This window comes from Dermochelys coriacea, chromosome 27 (assembly GCF_009764565.3).
Source record: "Dermochelys coriacea isolate rDerCor1 chromosome 27, rDerCor1.pri.v4, whole genome shotgun sequence".
Taxonomy (NCBI): Eukaryota; Metazoa; Chordata; order Testudines; family Dermochelyidae; genus Dermochelys; species Dermochelys coriacea.
Window position 1 is genome coordinate 986689 of NC_050094.1, and position 17563 is coordinate 1004251.

At 49.3% G+C, this 17563-nt stretch overlaps 1 long non-coding RNA gene across 1 annotated transcript; it reads left to right on the top strand.

Annotated features, from left to right (window-relative positions):
• Positions 1-11143: 11143 nt before the first annotated feature.
• Positions 11144-12647, top strand: LOC119849079. The gene is made up of 2 exons (XR_005290402.2): positions 11144-11727; positions 11967-12647. It is a non-coding gene; the product is annotated as an uncharacterized LOC119849079 (long non-coding RNA).
• The last annotated feature ends 4916 nt before the right edge of the window (positions 12648-17563 follow it).

Here is a 17563-nt window from a genome sequence, read left to right on the forward strand (position 1 = left end):
CCCTGCCCAGAGGGACACAGTCCTGGGCCCCAGTTATTTCACTGGCAGCCCAATGGGAGGAAGTTTCTCTCCAGAGGCATGTGTGTGCATGTGTTAGTGGAAGCCCATGGGGATGAGTTCACATGCAAGTGTGAGTGGGTGGAGCAAGGAGCACAATGTAAAACCTAAGATACAGAGCTTGTGGCCATGCAGGAATGGGGTTGCTCATCAGTGTGTGTGTGTGTGTGTGTGTGTGCACGCGCACACATGGAAGTCCACACGTGTGTGACTTTGCGCTGTGTGGGTCTGTATTTCAGAGGCACTAAGCACTCTCCGGTGCGAGATGGAGCTGAAGGCACTTCTGAAAATCAGGCCTGTGGGGGGGATGTATGTGTGTGTGTGTACATGAGTGTGCATGGTACCCTGGGTATGAATGCAGAGTGGGCAGATATGCAAGAACGTGTGTGTTAGTGTGAGTCCACTTTGTGTGTGACAGGCTGTGTGTGTGCACAAGCACAGCGCTGTGTGTGTGAGTTCTTGTGTGTGCAGAGTGGGCCGGGCTGGACGCCACCCATACGTGACTCTGCACTCTCGCGGTGGGGCTCGGGCTGCAAACGCCGCCCTGACCCTTGGGGCTCTGTGCACAGCCAGGCCAGCAGGCAGGCAGCAGGAAACGTTAGTTTAAATGTGACCCAGACGTGTCTCGCCCTGCTCGTCTGCTGCCAGGGGCTGCTCTTCCCACACGCTCCCAGCCAGGGGCAGGAACCAGAGAAGCTCCTCCTCCCGCACCTCATGGAGAGGCACCTCCATCCCTCTGGGAGCTCCACGTGGCTTTCCCAGGCAGCCCCTTGCTCCCCCACAGGCTGCGGGGAGCGGCCATGTGACACTGCAGAGACTAGTTAGACAGGGCTGCTTTCTTATGGATAGAAGCCCCCTGGGTGTGTCCCACCCCGCCACGCACAGATCTGGCCTGGCCTAAATGGTATGCAGACTGTATTCCCTGCAATTTCTACCCGCTCCCTTCCTCTTCTCTTTCCCCACTGGCTCTCCGGCCCACAAGTCTCTCCAAAGCCGAGCACCAAGTCAGACTGTGAAATGCCCAGTGGTTGAATGAGTAGGACCCTAGGAGATGGGGCCAGAGGAGTTTGCCAGTCCCCAGCGTGTGGCCCTTGCCTTGCCCTCCTTTCCCGAGATTCTGTGAGCTTGGCATTCGGGTGGTAACTGAGTTTTCCTAGCCGGAGCGGGGGGGATGTGGTGGAGGGGTGCACAAGATAAAGCAATGCAGGAGCGAGACAGGATGGGGCAATCATGCTCCCAAAGCTCTGCCACATGCCTTATACCCATGGCAGCAGCTCCTTGTCTGGCAGCTGCTGCGGCTGCTGCTGGGAAAGGGGCTTGTGTTCCAAATGTCAGACTATTTCTCTGGTTTCTGGCTCTGGAGAAGCAAAGTCACTCACGTTTGTAACAGAGACCAGCTGCTCTGCGGTGGTGCTGCAAGCTCCGTCCAGCTTCACCATTTATAGCCCCTTTCCTTTGCACATGGCTCCCCACAGCAGATCGCTTCTCAGGGCAGGGGCATTCACCCCCAGGCTGCCCTTCACTCCGGGCTGGAATGGAATTGGGCCTAGCTGACAATATGTGCATAGGTTTCAGAGTAGCAGCCACGAAAGCTTATGCTCTAATAAATTTGTTAGTCTCTAAGGTGCCACAAGTACTCCTTTTCTTTTTGCGAATATGTGCATAGTAACTTTCACCTGGCGGTGTCTCCAAGCCTCTTGCCAACCACTTAGATGGGAACCATTTCCCCCACCACTGGAATGCAGCCACCTCTGAGGTGTGGCATGGCAGCTGTTGAACACAGTTTGGGACAGGAAGTGATGAACACCGTCTGCGACTGAAAATGTAGAGGGAAATCAAGGAAGCAGAATGTAGCCACCTGAGTTGGAGTTTGGCTGAGAGGCAGGAAGTGACACGTCGGAACTGAATGACAACACGACAATCCCATGGGCGCTTTAAGGAGCTTCTGTGTCTCTGGGAGGCACAGGCGCTAGACCCTCATGGCTAGAACTGGAAGCAGGAGTCAGCTTGTAGGACTGTTCTCTTCTGTCTCTGATTCCTGGTGTGACGCTGGCAGAGTCCCTGCCCCACTCAGTGCCACAGGTCCCTGTCTGTAAAATGGGCACAATACAACCCCTTACAAGTACACAGTGAGGCTTGTTCAGTTATGGCTGCATAGTGTCCCCTATGGGAGCACCAGTGGGCACAGGGGGCCAGCACCATAGCCTGCAGCAGCTGGGCTTTTCCTTTGAGCCTTTCATCAAACGTGGACCTGGCATGTGGGAGATCAGGCAGGGCGTTCTCATGATACCATCCTGTTCCTCAGCAGGGTATCTCAACTGCTTGTAAATCTTCCAGCTCCCCTTCCCTCTGCAAAAAGAACAGGAGTACTTGTGGCACCTTAGAGACTAACAAATTTATTTGAGCATAAGCTTTCGTGAGCTACAGCTCACTTCATCGGATGCATTCAGTGGAAAATACAGTGGGGAGATTTATATACACACACAGAGAACATGAAACAATGGGTGTTACCATACACACTGTAAGGAGAGTGATCACTTAAGATAAGCCATCACCAACAGCAGCGGGGGGGGGGGGGGGGGGGGGGGGGGAAGGGGAAGAAGAGGAAAACCTTTCATGGTGACAAGCAAGGTAGGCTAATTCCAGCAGTAACAAGAATATCAGAGGAACAGTGGGGGGTGGGGTGGGAGGGAGAAATACCATGGGGAAATAGTTTTACTTTGTGTAATGACTCATCCATTCCCAGTCTCTATCAAGCCTAAGTTAATTGTATCCAGTTTGCAAATTAATTCCAATTCAGCAGTCTCTCCTGGAGTCTGTTTTTGAAGCTTTTTTGTTGAAGTATAGCCACTCTTAGGTCTGTGATCGAGTGACCAGAGAGATTGAAGTGTTCTCCAACTGGTTTTTGAATGTTATAATTCTTGACGGCTGATTTGTGTCCATTTATTCTTTTACATAGAGACTGTCCAGTTTGACCAATGTACATGGCAGAGGGGCATTGCTGGCACATGATGGCATATATCACATTGGTAGATGCGCAGGTGAACGAGCCTCTGGTAGTGTGGCTGATGTGATTAGGCCCTATGATGGTGTCCCCTGAATTGATATGTGGACACAGTTGACAACGGGCTTTGTTGCAAGGATAGGTTCCTGGGTTAGTGGTTCTCTTGTGTGGTGTGTGGTTGCTGGTGAGTATTTGCTTCAGGTTGGGGGGCTGTCTGTAAGTAAGGACTGGCCTGTCTCCCAAGATCTGTGAGAGTGATGGGTCGTCCTTCCTCCCCAAACCAGGGCAGGGCGAGATCACACACAAGCAGGAATCCATCTCCCTGGAAAAGCTTGTTCGGGGACAAGGGGAGATGCTCCAGGACCTCTCTGCTGCCTGGGGAAAGCCTCCCCATGCTGGAGCATGGGGAGAGCTCAGAGGGAGGCCGCTGGGTCCCTTCTGTCTCATATTCCGTTCCAGCTTGCCCATGTGTTCCTTGTCACCTGCCCCAAGCCATGTCCCCCACAACACAGCAGATCATTAGTGTTTCTTCAGCCCCATCCATTTAGGGAACACCACGCAATTCGCACACACTGACTGGTTAAGCTGGGGAGGTTACTGTTATTACCATGCAACAAGTGGGGAAACTGAGGCACAAAGTGGGGACAATGCCTTTCCCAAGGTCACACATGGCCTTAGCTCAGGCTTCCTGTAGCTTTGGCTCCTACCCTGACTGCTCCCTCTGCTGGAAGGAAGCGGGTGTTTCTTGTCTCTATTTAAAGGCCTTGGAGATGGCCAGCCAGACCCTCAGTCACTGCACTGTGACAAAGCGACTTAAACTGCTGGTGGGTGCTAGGGGCACGGGTGGGCCTGCCACCTCCCAGGCAGAGCCCGTAAAACTGGCCAGCTGGCCGCAATCACTGAGCACCCCAAGGGATTTCCCAGGACTGCCCTCACAGTCCAGGGACGGTCCCAGGAAAACCTGGGCAAGTGACAACCCTGGATGCAGGGCTAGAGCCAAGGGGCCCAGCCACCCTCACTACCAAAGCACTTCTTGAAATTGTGTGTGTCCCATCACACATCAGCCATTCCACAGCACAATTGCAGCCAGCACTGTGAGAGACACAGCACTCACATTTATACGGTGTAGGCACACTGCATCTGGCACAGTGATAACAGAGCGCAGTCAGACCATCGATTCGGGTTCCAATGCACCGTACGGGACAGACAGGGAGTCCAGGTACACTAAAGCGATATGCCAACAGTCACTGAGCAAAGCACATTGACAGCATCGTATGGCAGAGTCCTACAGTACAGTCGTAATACAGTGGCAGTCTTTAACATACAGCCCAGTACCCCACATTACAGTCAGAGTCTGCACAGCTGCAGGGCAGTGACAGCGAGCCACAGCACAGACCAGTCATGACAATGCACAGCAAAGCACACCAACAGCATCGCCAGCCCCAAACGTTCCAGAATGAGATGTCAGCCCTAAAATCATGAGATTGGCTTAAAAATCAAACAAACAAACAAAACCCTGTTGGGGTCTTTTCCTTTGTGTGGGGTGTCGGAGCCTTCAGGGCACACTTTGGTCACATTTTCAAACTTCTCACTGACCATGTACTTTTAAAAAAAGAAAAGCTGAGGTACGTATGTAATCCCAGGACTCCAGGAGCTGGGACTTTCAGAAAAATTATTGCAGGACTTGTGATAAAATTGCCATGCATTGGCAGCATTATTGTAAAAAACCTCCCCGTGGATGTGCCAGGAATCCCTGAGCCCTTTACGCCCATCCCATGCCTTTGTCTTGGCATCCTTTAACAAGCAAGAACATACCTCCCTACCCTCTCCCTGGACTTGCCCTCACATAAACCCAAAGAGACTGTAGAGCTACAGGAAAATCCTGGAACAAACTAGCCCTGGAGGCTGTTTGAACCTTTCTGGGTTTATTTCTGAGGCATGATCAGAACCAAGACATCAGCCAGAGACAGGAGCTAGCCTCCTTCAGATCAGACATATACCTGACCAGCTGTCCTAACCAAATCCCAGGATGGTTAATTACATTCTACTTCCCTAACCCACACTTTGCACTTTCAAATGGTTTCTTCTTCACTTCCTGTCCTAAACTCTTGAGAAGTGTTGTGGCTGTTATACAGCTGCTGGGTTTCACACCAGAAGCAGCTGTCTTTCAGGGGTGGACGCAGTGACCTCTGGGTGTAATTAGTACATCAATTTGTTCAGTTCTTGGCCTGCTTTGCAGTCCCCTAGTAGTTACAGGAGCTATAGCAATGTGATCTGTTATTATTCTATCACTGTAATGACCTAAACGGCCAGGAAATGACAGGGCATTTCACCATAAAATAACCTCATGCTTAATAACGAGCATTTTACTAGGTGCCCTGCAGACACAGCCATTGTGCCACAAATACAGTATCAAGGCGTTTGCAGTCACCTCTTCCTAGCTCTGTACATTCCTTATTAATCACCAGCAGTATTAATAACTAGGGTTTTGCCCACATCTTTTGCTGGAGGCTATCAAAACACTTTATAAACAGGGCTGAGTGAATCCTCAGATGATCTGGGAGATCTCAGGGTGAATATTATTGTCTCCATTTTACATGGGGAAACTGAGGCACGGAGAAAGAAAATGCCTTGCCCAAGGCTGCCAAGGGGGTCAGCGGCAGAACTGGAAATAGAACCCAGGAATTCATACTCCAAGCTCTCTGCTCTACCCATGAAAAAGCCCTCATGTATTGCTGGAAAGACAGCGCAGACTCCCAGTCCTGCACTGCTCTGACCACTAGACCACGCTCCCCTCACCCTCACCCTCTCAGAGCAATCACTAGAACCCGGGAGCTGTGACTCCCATGAAAGCTCCATTAGAAGAGCTGATTTCATTTCCCAGAACATGCTTTGTTTTTCTCCCCAGCGAGTCAGCCTGGGTCAGCTCTGGTGCGTTGTGGACACAACAGTGGGCTGCCAGGATTCCACCCCCCACCAGCTGGAGCCCTGCCGGGGCAGCTCACTGTCCTTTGGCCCTAGCCTCACCCTTCACTTTCGCTCCCCACCAAATCCTCCCTTATTGTTTTGTTTTCTTTGCCCCTTTTGTTTGTGCAGCCTTGGCTGTTCTCAGCACCACCGCTCGGCAGCCAGGGAAGAGGGGGAGACCCCTAGCCTGGCATCTGTCATAACCCCGTTCATTGGGACGGGGGCTGGACTCACTCACCAGCAGCCTGGGGTGTCCAAGGACTGGATGGCCCATTTCACCCCCCAGGCTGCCAGTTTGAACCTAGCCCCGAGCAGGCCGGGTAAATCCCTTCCCAGTCACCAGGGAAGGGAGGGGCAAAGGAGGGAGGTGGCAGCAGATCAGGTCAATAGAACAGGGAAGGGGTCAGCGCTGCCCGTGGGGAGGTGGTATGGTGCCCTCTGCACTTTACAGCCATTTCATTTGACAGCCGTGCCTGTGGGGTGTCACTGTTAAGTGTCACCCTGGGGGTGTGAGTCTGGGGTGTCACTCAGAAGGGGTCATTGTGAGAGGGATGTCACTCTGGGGCTGTCACTCTCAGGTATCACTTGGAGGGTTAGTGTGAGTGGGGTGTCACTACCAGTGTCATTCTGGGGGGTGTTGCTCTCAGGGTGTCATGCTGTCATGTCTTCAGCTGAGCTCCAGCTGGCAAGGACAGTGCCAGCATCCCCACCGCAACCTGCGTCCTTGCCTGCCCTATAGAGGTCAGGAACGATGGGCCATGGCTGACAGGGGAGACCCTCCGGAGCATGACCCGAGAGACCTCTGGGAAATCCAGAAACTGAGCAGTGGAACCGATGAGGGACCGAAGCTGGGGTAGGAAGTAGCCCAGGGAACAACCATAAGGGCCACATATTTCAGCTGCTAGTCACAGGGTCCTGCGCTGGAACCCAGTGAGGCAGAGAGGGCACACGTTCCCCTACCCCTGGCCACTGGCTCTTGCCACTGCGTGGTGCTGCTAGGTTCAGACTTCAACCCCCCAACATCCCCTCAGAGTGATGCTGTAACAGTGACACCCCATTCACAATCACCCCTCTGAATGACACCCCAGAATTACCCCTCAGAGTGATGCTGTAACAGTGACACCCCATTCACAATCACCCCTCTGAGTGACACCCCAAAATTACCCCTCAGAGTGATGCTGTAACAGTGACACCCCATTCACAATCACCCCCCCAGAGTGACACCCTAGAATTATTCCCCAGAGTGATGCTGTAACAGTGACACCCCATTCACAATCACCCCCCGAGTGACACCCCAGAATTACCTCTCAGAGTGATGCTGTAACAGTGACACCCCATTCACAATCACCCCCCTCAGTGACACCCCAGAATCACCCACCTCTGAGCGACACCGTAAATGACACTGTTGCAGTGACCTTCCCTCCAAGTGATGCTTTGAGGACAGCACTGATCACCCCAGAGCCTGGCACCCTCCAAGTCAGAGGTGGGCAAACTACGGCCCACGGGCCAGACCCTCCTGCCCGGCCTCTGAGCTCCCGGCCTGGGAGGCTAGTCCCGGTGCCTTCCCTGCTGTCCCCCCTCCCCTGCAGCCTCAGCTCGCCGTGCCACCATCGCTCTGGCCTGTTGCTCCTGCCGGGCAGCGTGGTGGCGTGGCTGGCTCCGGGGCTGTGAGCTCCTGCTGCTCTGAGTGGCATGGTAAGGGGGCAGGGAGAGGGGGTAGGGTTTGATAAGGGGGAAAGGGGGATTGGGTCCCAGGGGGGCAGTTAGGGGTGGAGGGTCCCAGGAGGAGGCGATCAGGGGACAAGGAGCAGGGCAGGTTGGATTGGTGGGGGGTTCTGAGGGGGAAGTCAGGGGGCGAGGGGAGGGGGTGGATGGGGGCATGGGCCAGGCTGTTTGGGGTGGCACAGCCTTCCCTAGCCGGCCCTCCATACAGTTTCACAACCCTGATGTGGCCCTGGGGCCAAAAAGTTTGCCCACCCCTGCTCTAAACCTTTGTCAAACCCGGCGCTCACACAGGCCCCCCTGGGAACTGCGTGGGAGGACATGTGGGAGAATAAGGGGGTGTCTGAGAATGGGGAGAGGCTCAGGGCCAGGTTTTCAAAAGAGTTGGGTGGATCCTGGGGGATGAACATTTGAAAATCTGGCCCCTGGGGTGTTGTAGGAAGGGTGTGTGTGTGTGTTTGTGTGGGGGGGGGTGGGTGAGAGAGAGAGATATCTGCATGTGTCTGTGTGAGTTTATGCAGGGCTGTGTGCTGTGGGGTGTGGACATGGATGAGGGTGTGTGGAAGTATGGGACATTGTACGCATGTCTCTTTGTGTGCTCTATGAGTGGTATGAGAGATTGTGTTTGCGTTTGTGTGCACCTCTGAGTGTATGTGGTTGTCTGTGCATTGCGGAGTGTGTCTGTAGTTGAAGGTGAGTTTTGTGGGGATATGTGTGTAGGAGCTTGTTTGTGCTGTGTGTGTCTGCATTTCTGTGTGAGTGAATGCATGTGTCTGTGCTGTGGGGGGATGGTGTAAATGAGGGGGTGTGTGTCTGCATTGTGGGGGTGTGGATGAGATAGTGAGAGTGTGTGTGTAGTTTTGTGAGGTGGTACTTATGTATGTGTGGCTTGTGCTTGTGTGCTGTGTGTGAGTGTGAGCTGTGTGTGAGAGTATGAGCTGTGTGTGTGTACCTGTCATAAAAGGTTGTGAGAAGGAGGTTTATTCTGCTGTACAACAGCCTTTGTTGCACTCACTTGCCCCTGCCCTTCTCCCCTCCCCAGGCTGGTGAGGAGAGGATGGGGGTGGCACCAGCAGGGTTGGGAGTTGATCTCTGCCATCTCCAGCTCTTGTCTCCAGCTGGCCAGTGGCCCTGCTAGGTGGGAGTCCCGGGGCTTGGGGGGAGCAGTTGCTGGGCTGGCCAGACCCATGACTCTCTTGCTTGTGAGGGAGACGCTCCCAGTTCCCTGCCCCCGTCCATCCTCTGGGCGCTCAGCTCTGCCCCTGCCCATGGGCGCTGGCTGCCGTAGCCCAGCGTGATCAGAGCTGGTGTGGGAGGCTCCGGCAGCCCGGGCTGTCTGTGTCATTGGCCGATGTGCACTAATGGGTAGCGCAGCCTGTCGGGCACAGGCTGACAGGGCGAAGGCGATGAGCAGACAGGGGACAGGCGAGTGTTTCCTAGAGCGGCTCCCATGCCACATGGAGGGTTGGCCCTGGGCGAGCTCAGGAACGTCAGGGCTCCCCTAAGCAGCTGGGGCCTAGAGCTGTGCAGCTCCCCACCTCGTCCTGCCATCCCATCAGACCTCACCAGCTAGGCCTGGATGGGAGGCCATTGAGGGGCCACAGGGAGCTGCGCTAGCAGTTCACCGCCTGTCAGTACTGAGTCTTGGCCCCAGCTAAAGGGCGCCGTGGGGCTGGAGAGGATGAAACATAAAGCAGAGTTCTGGCCTCTTGTGATCATTAAAGCTGCCCTTTCTTAGCACTTCAGTGTGAGCATCGGGGTGTCCCGTCCCAGGCCAATCGGTTCCCTAAATTCTCTGCATCAAAGGCACAATCCACCTGGAAGGGCTGATCTACTCCTCACTGCCTGGAGTTCTTGTCCCTCCTTGCCCAGAGCACCATGCTAGGACACAGCCTTTAATGGGCCTGCAAAGACATCATCCCCATTTCCCATCTCAGGTGGGGAGGGCTCCATGCATGCAGAGCTCCATGGACTTTTCGCAGCCCAGAATGACAGGGCTCCCAGTCCTGGGATGAGATGGCAGCTCAGTATCTCTGTCTCTAGCCTGCCCTGCTTTGGTCACAGAACACCCAGCATGTGGCTGCACTAGCCTTGCTGAAGTTATTGTTATCCTTTGTGCCCCTAGTGATTGTTCCCATTCAGAGGCGACACTGATGATATGACCCAGGTATTTCTTTGGCACACAATCCTATTTACTTACAAACAATGGCCCCGGTGCGGTGTCCTTGAACACGGCAGGCAACAGCAGTAGTATAAGGCTCGATAGCATTCATCACCATGTATTTTTGAAAGGTTTCCACATCCCATTTAGGGCTTACGTCCCACCCTCTGTCCTCGTTTCCATTGGTGTCCAGGTTTGGTGCTGTCTGCCATTTTGAAAAATTATTTTTGATTATTTTTATGTTTGAATAGGGGGAATGTTGCATGCTTGTGCTTTGATACATTTGGTTGCTTGTTTAGAGAAAAAGGTTGAAAGAATAGACTGAGAGAGCTTAAAGATTAAAAAAAGAAAGCTTTGGTAAGGTTTAGAGGAAAAAAAGGAAAGAAAGGCTGTTTGGTTTAGTAAGAAGAGATGATTTTAAAGACCTAGTTTGGCATTTCATTAAAGAATAGAAAGAGAACTTAAGGAAAAATAAAGATTTTTGTTTTTAAAAGAATAGAGGCAAGTTATTGATGAGGTTTAGTAAGGAGAGGTGTTTTTAAAGGTCTAGTTTGGCATGTTATTAAATAATAATTTTTTTAATGTAAAAGGTGTATTAAATATAAGGGTAGGTTAAGAAAAGAGCATTTAAAAAGAGTTAAATAAAAGAAAACATATAAAGTAAACTGTTTAGTAAGGACATGCTAAAAATATAAAGGTTGGTTAAGAAAGAAACATTTAAAATGTTAAATATAAGGGTATGTTAAGAAAAAAGCATTTAAAAACATTAAATGATATTGAAAAATAGGTTAAAAAAGAACACACATGGCAAAAAAAGGGCATTTACTAAAGCAGAGACTGTTTAGTAAGCACATGGTAAAAAGTATAAAGGGAGGTTAATAGAAAAGCATTTAAACTATTAAATACAAGGATAGGTTAAGAAAAGAGCATTTAAAAAGAGTTAAATAAAAGAGAACCGTATAATGTCTCTTCATGAGAGGCTTGACTGCCAGTGTTGGCCAGGGCCTTCTAGATGCAGCCATAGGCGCTGACTTCCCCACTTACCCGTGGGTGTTCGACCCCCCCGCTGCCCCTGCCCCTGCCCCCACTCCACCCCTTCCATGAGGCCTGGCCCATGTCCCACCCCTATTTCAACCCTTTCCCCAAAGTCCCCACCCCAACTCTGCCCCCCTCCCTGCCCCTATTCCAACTCCTTCCCCAAATCCCCGCCCCGGCCCCACCTCTTCCCTGCCTCCTTCCCTGAGCGTGACACGTTCGTGCTCCTCCCACTCCCTCCCGGAGCGTGCTAACGCCACCAAGCAGCTGTTAAGCAGCGGCCGGGTGGCAAGCGCTGGGAGGTAGGTGGAGGAGTGGGGATGCAGCACGCTCAGGGGAGGAGGGAGAGGAGGAGGTGGGGTGGGGAGTGAGCGGAGCTTGGCTGCCGGTGGGTGCAGAGCATCCACTAATTTTTCCCCTTGGGTGCTCCAGACCTGGAGCACCCATGGAGTCACTGCCTATGGGATCTTTAATCATCAGACCCATTTAAGTAGAAGCTCCTCCTTACTTAGGGAGGGAGAGCAGCATCAGCTGTAAACTATTGGCTAAGAATATCGTGTGGCCTGGCTAAAGTAAGGAGGAGCTTCGTGAAGAAACAAACACACTGTTGTGGCAAACAGTGTTTGAGACAGGTCATGAGAGCAGGGAAACAGGGATAGCTAATGATGCCTGTACCCGCAAGAACGACGTGGTGGAGAAACAGATCGCTGGGCCAAGATTTGTCTGAGACTCTGGACCCCAGTCAGGGGAACACAAATGATTCAAACAAAGGGCTGTACAGGTACGTTATACGTAAGAACATTCAAGGGATGGTTTGGCAGGGACCCGGTCACTGGTGCTTGGTTGGCTGGAGCCTTTTGGATCAAGCCCACACAGAGACATATTGCATTTGTTGTTTGTTATTTTTAAAAGCTGCATGTGGCAGGGGTCTCTTGACACACGGTATAAAAGGTTTTAAAATCATGTTATGAAAAAAGTACAAAGATGCCTTACACGTATTTCTTACTGTAAATTTTTCAGCAGCTGCATGATGGTTCTTCAGAGGACTTGGAGGTTCTGGACACCAACAACTCCAAAGGGCTGAGAGGATTGGGCCGGTCTGTTTTTGCCCAGATCCAAAACCAGATGCTCAACAGAATGCTGAAACAGAGGGGGATGCTTATTCTATAGGTCTGTACTATCTAAAGTTGAAGGAGAAGTTTGGTATTCAGCCTGTGCCAGTTCATAACCGTAAAACCGTGATGCTGCAATTGTGCGAGTGGCTGTGCACGGAATCATCAAGCGCTGCCTGAGAGAGAAACAAAATGAGGATTGCCCTGGGTGCGCCATAGAGGCATCATGCCTGCGTGTTCTGGTCTTTAGCTGATGTGAACTGTAAAATTAAAGAAATTAGCAGTAGTTTGTGTCTGGAGAGTGTGTTAAACATCATCATCACTTCGGGATATGCGCTACAGGGCCTCTGTTTAAGCCAGGAACATTTAGCTCTAGGGGCAGAATTGGTGGACAAAGTGACAGAGGCCGAGGACCCAAATAGCGTTTTAGATGAAAACATCAAACCGACAGATAAATGTTTAATGCAAAATGTTGAACGTCTTCTTTGTTCAGCAAATTACAAAATCTTGCTAAGAAAAAACACTAAAAGTTAGAGTGTGATTTGGGAACAAAACAGGGTGTGTTGTAAAATAAAATGTCAGTTGAAAATAACTGTGTGAAGCGTGTTTTTATGGAGTTCAAAGGGTGTGGGGTTTGTCAAAAGGGCAGTAGGTTGCCCCATAGTATATGTGCAGTTAGGTTACAGTTTGTCAATAACAACAAAAGGTATATGAGCTGCCTGTTCTTCTAACAAAGGCCCACTCACCCCACCCAGCCCTGGCACTTGTGTGCAAGATATATAGGCTGTTGGGGCATCTGGACCATTGAAAAGCAGCCCCAGAACTCCTCTTAAAATCTTACCATCTTCCGCTTTGGCTGGACCTTTTCATTCCCCCTCCCCTCCCAGGCCCTCTGCATTAGGACTTAATCATGACCCCTCTGATTTCAATAATGTCTCGGTTCTCTCGTCTACTGTTTTATATTATTTAATGTTGTACAGCATCTAGGGTTATAGTTTGCATAAAAGTGTTTTATAAAAATAAAACAAAAATATTCTCTAGGGGCTTAGACAAGATAATGATAAACAAAATTGTAATTGTTGCTTTGCAGGCTCTGCTACAAAGTATCTTTCAGTTTGTTTTTGTTAATATTTCTGATAGGCTGTAGATTGGGGGAGATAATACTTCATAAAGTGAGAAAGTGCTTCTGAATGACAAACGCTTGCCCATGCTAAAGCAATACAGAATGTCTGCCTACAAAACTGTTTCACTAAAAGAGTTATCAGCATTCCCCCTAAAACTCAGGACAACTTTCTTACGCCCATGGCCTGATCTCTGTGACTGTGGCTTTCTTTAAACATTTGTTTGTGCTCAGTTTAGATTTTAAAAAACATTAGAGAAGAAGAAAGGGGGTGGGGGGAAGTAGGAATGTGTGTGTGTGTGGGGAGCAGACTCCTTATCTCTGGTAAAAAAAAAAAAAAGCAGTTAACGTCTTTTACATAAGCTAATTTTTTCTTTTTTTTTTGTATAAATCCAAACTTTAAAAAAGAAGCCTTGTTAATTTTTTTGTTAACTAAAATACATATGTAAACTCCCCTCAATTGCCAGTTTTCATATTCTTACCCAGTTGCTGTTTTGGTACTTTAAAAACACTATATTTAAAAGGATAGGCTAGTATCTTAAGCCTTTTTAGTTCACTAAACTTCTGCAAAATATCCTAAGAGTGGCTTTGCTTTGTTACAGCTCAGTTAATACTGCCTTTTCATGATAAAATTTTAAAACAAACAAACAAACATAATGCTTCAAATAGGCCTCACTGCATACAGAATATCCTTAAAAAAGGTCATGTTATGTTACATCTCAGTCAATGCTGTATTTTCATGTTAAATGTTAAAAAAACATTTATATAATGAAACACTGCATGTTTAGCAAGTGTTAAAAGTATGGGGGAAAAGTCAAGGGGTGCAGAGTTCTGCACTTAGGACAGTAGAATCCCATGCACCGCTACAGACTAGGGACCGAATGGCTCGGCAGCAGTTCTGCAGAAAAGGACCTAGGAGTTACAGTGGACGAGAAGCTGGATATGAGTCAACAGTGTGCCCCTATTGCCAAGAAGGCTAATGACATTTTGGGCTGTATAAGTAGGAGCATTGCCAGCAGATCGAGGGATGTGATCATTCCCCTCTATTTGGTATTGGTGAGGCCTCATCTGGAGTACTGTGTCCAGTTTTGGGCCCCACACTACAAGAAGGATGTGGAAAAATTGGAAAGAGTCCAGCGGAGGGCAACAAAAATGATTAGGGGCTGGAGCATATGACTTACGAGGAGAGGCTGAGGAAACTGGGATTACTTAGTCTGCAAAAGAGAAGAATGAGGGGGGATTTGACAGCTGCTTTCAACTACCTGAAGGGGGTTCCAAAGAGGATGGATCTAGACTGTTCTCAGTGGTAGCAGATGACAGAACAAGGAGTAATGGTCTCAAGTTGCAGTGGAGGAGGGTTAGGATGGATATTAGGAAAAGCTTTTTCACAAGGAGGGCGGTGAAGCACTGGAATGGGTTACCTAGGGAGGTGGTGGAATTTCCTTCCTTAGAGGTTTTTAAGGCAAGGCTTCACAAAGCCCTGGCTGGGATGATTTAGTTGGGGGTTGGTCCTGCTTTGTCCAGGGGCTTGGACTAGATACCTCCTGAGGTCCCTTCCATCCCTGATATTCTATGATTCCATGATTCTATGTTCTTCAGATAGGCTATCTTTGAGCTTCATGCAATCACAAAGCGACGGTTTTTGTCTTTTATAATCATTAAATGGAATAAAATACTTGTTATAACTTTCACAAAGTGTCTTTCAATGCAATCTCACTATTTGTTAAAACTTTTAATTTGTTAAAACAGTGTTAAAAAAGTTAGGAAAGAAGTCTGTGTGAAAAAACTGAAGGGGTGACCCCCAGACCATTGCTAAGGCAGACTATAGTGCATGGATCACTGGCTAGCCTAATTAGTCTTATCTGTTTTTAAAATGGAGAGAAAGCCACAGTTCCAATCTGTGATGTATTATTTTAATAAAATCTATGGTCCCAAAACAAACACAGGGGCTTGTACCTGTGTCTCAGCATATGGGTTGCAAACATTTAAAAACAGTCTTTCTGATAATGCAAAAGAAAAATTCATACTTAAATCTAAAAGGCCTAAGGAAATTAAAGCTTAGTATAACTTTTGCATGGATTTGTTAAAAAGTGGGGAGGAAAATAAACTTCTCTCTGATCCACTGGATTACAGAATAAGGGGAATATAAACTAGCTGGTATTAAGGTTCTGTGCTTTTCACTCCAGGGTGTTTCTGCATGCTCTTTTTCTTTTTAATTGAAACACATGTAAAAATGTTAAATAAAGGGATCTATCTTCATATGGGCTTGTCTTTTAAAGTGTTTATTCCTTTAAAAAACATAATAGAACTTTCACTTGTATTTGTTAAAAAGTGGGGGAAGAAGCAATCTTCTCTCTGATCCACTGGCTCACAGACACTGTTTTTGCTGCAGCTTCAAATTGTCCTCACTAAAAGCATAGGAAAAAGCTTTTAAAAACTTTTTGTTAGTAAGGTTTTGTGGGTTTAATGCTGGGTTGTTCCTGCATGCTCATTTTTTATTAAAACACATCCAGAAGTGCTAAATAAAGGGCTGTTTCTTCATAAAGTCCAACCTCCTTCTCAAAGCAGGACCAACCCCAACTAAATCATCCCAGCCAGGGCTTTGTCAAGCCTGACCTTAAAAACCTCAAAGGAAGCAGATCCCATCACCTCCCTAGGTAACCCATTCCAGTGCTTCACCACCTTCCTAGCATAGGCACCAACTCCATGGGTGCTCCAGGGCTAGAGCACCCACGGGGAAAAATTGGTGGAAAAATTCTCTGCACCCACCGGCAGCTCCCTACCCCGCCCCTGCTCACCTCTGCCTCTGCTCTGCTCCTCCTCCTCCCCTGAGGATGCTGCTGGGTCCTGCTTCTCCCCTCTCCCTTCCAGTGCTTGCGCTGCGAAACAGCTGTTTTGCGCTGCAAGCCTGGGAAGGAGGGGGGAGAAGGGGCAACGTGGTGCTTGGGGGAGGAGGCCGGGTCGGGGTGAGGATTTGGGGAGGGATCCAATAGGGGCAGGGAGGGGCAGAGTTGGGGTGGGGCGGGGCCGAGGCTGGGGGGCGCAAGTACCCACCGGCACTGACAAAAGTAGGCGCCTGTGCCTCCTAGTGCAAAAGTTTTTCCTAATATCCAACCTAGACCTCCCCCACTGCAACTTGAGACCATTGCTCCTTGTTCTGTCATCTGCTACCACTGAGACCAGCCAAACTCCACCTTCTTTGGAACCCCTTTCAGGTAGTTGAAAGCAGCTATCAAATCTCCCCTCATTCTTCTCTTCTGCAGACTAAACAATCCCAGTTCCCTCAACCTCTCCCCATAAATCGCATGCTCCAGCTGCCTGATCATTTTCATTGCCCTCCACTGGACTCTCTCCAATTTGTCTGTTCATCCAGCCCATACTTCTTTAACTTGCTGGCAAGAATACTGTGGGAGACCATATCAAAAACTTTGCTAAAGTCAAGGAATCCACTGCTTTCCCCTCATCCACAGAGCCAGTTATCTCATCATAGAAGGCAATTAGGTTAGTCAGGCATGACTTGCCCTTGGTGAATCCATGCTGACTGTTCCTGATCACTTTCCTCTCCTCTAAGTGCTTCAGAATTGATTCCTTGAGGACCTGCTCCATGATTTTTCCAGGGACTGAGGTGAGGCTGACTGGCCTGTAGTTCCCCACATCCTCCTCCTTCCCTTTTTTAAAGATGGGCACTACATTAGCCTTTTTCCAGTCATCCGGGACCTCCCCCGATCGCCATGAGTTTTCAGAGATAATGGCCAATGGCTCTGCAATCACATCCGCCAACTCCTTTAGCACTCTTGGATGCAGCGCATCTGGCCCCATGGACTTGTGCTCGTCCAGCTTTTCTAAATAGTCCCGAAACACTTCTTTCTCCACAAAGGGCTGGTCACCTCCTCCCCATGCTATGCTGCCCAGTGCAGCAGTCTGGGAGCTGACCTTGTTCGTGACTGTGATTGTGAACGCTTATGGATCAATGTCCTAACAGATAAAGCACAAGATGGTGTATTAGTTGGTGTCTGCTACAGATCATCACAGCACTGGGTGACCGCCTCCTTACTCACCTATCTCTAATGTGTAGGCAAAAAAGCAGAGTGATCCTGGGGGACGTCAATCTGAGTGACACATGCCGGAGGTCTCATGCTGCCAGCACTAAAATATCCTTGGCATTTCTAAACATTATAGATGACAATTTCTAACTCAGAAAGTGTTGCAGCCAACATGGGGAAATTCCTTATTAGCGCTCATCTCGAGAGATAAAGAGGAACTGAAAGCAGAACTAAAAATTAACAGTAGCCTACGTACAACTGATCATGACTTGATCACATTTATAATGTGCAAACAGAATAAAGTTGACCTGTTACATATACACTTGATGGTTTAAAAGGACC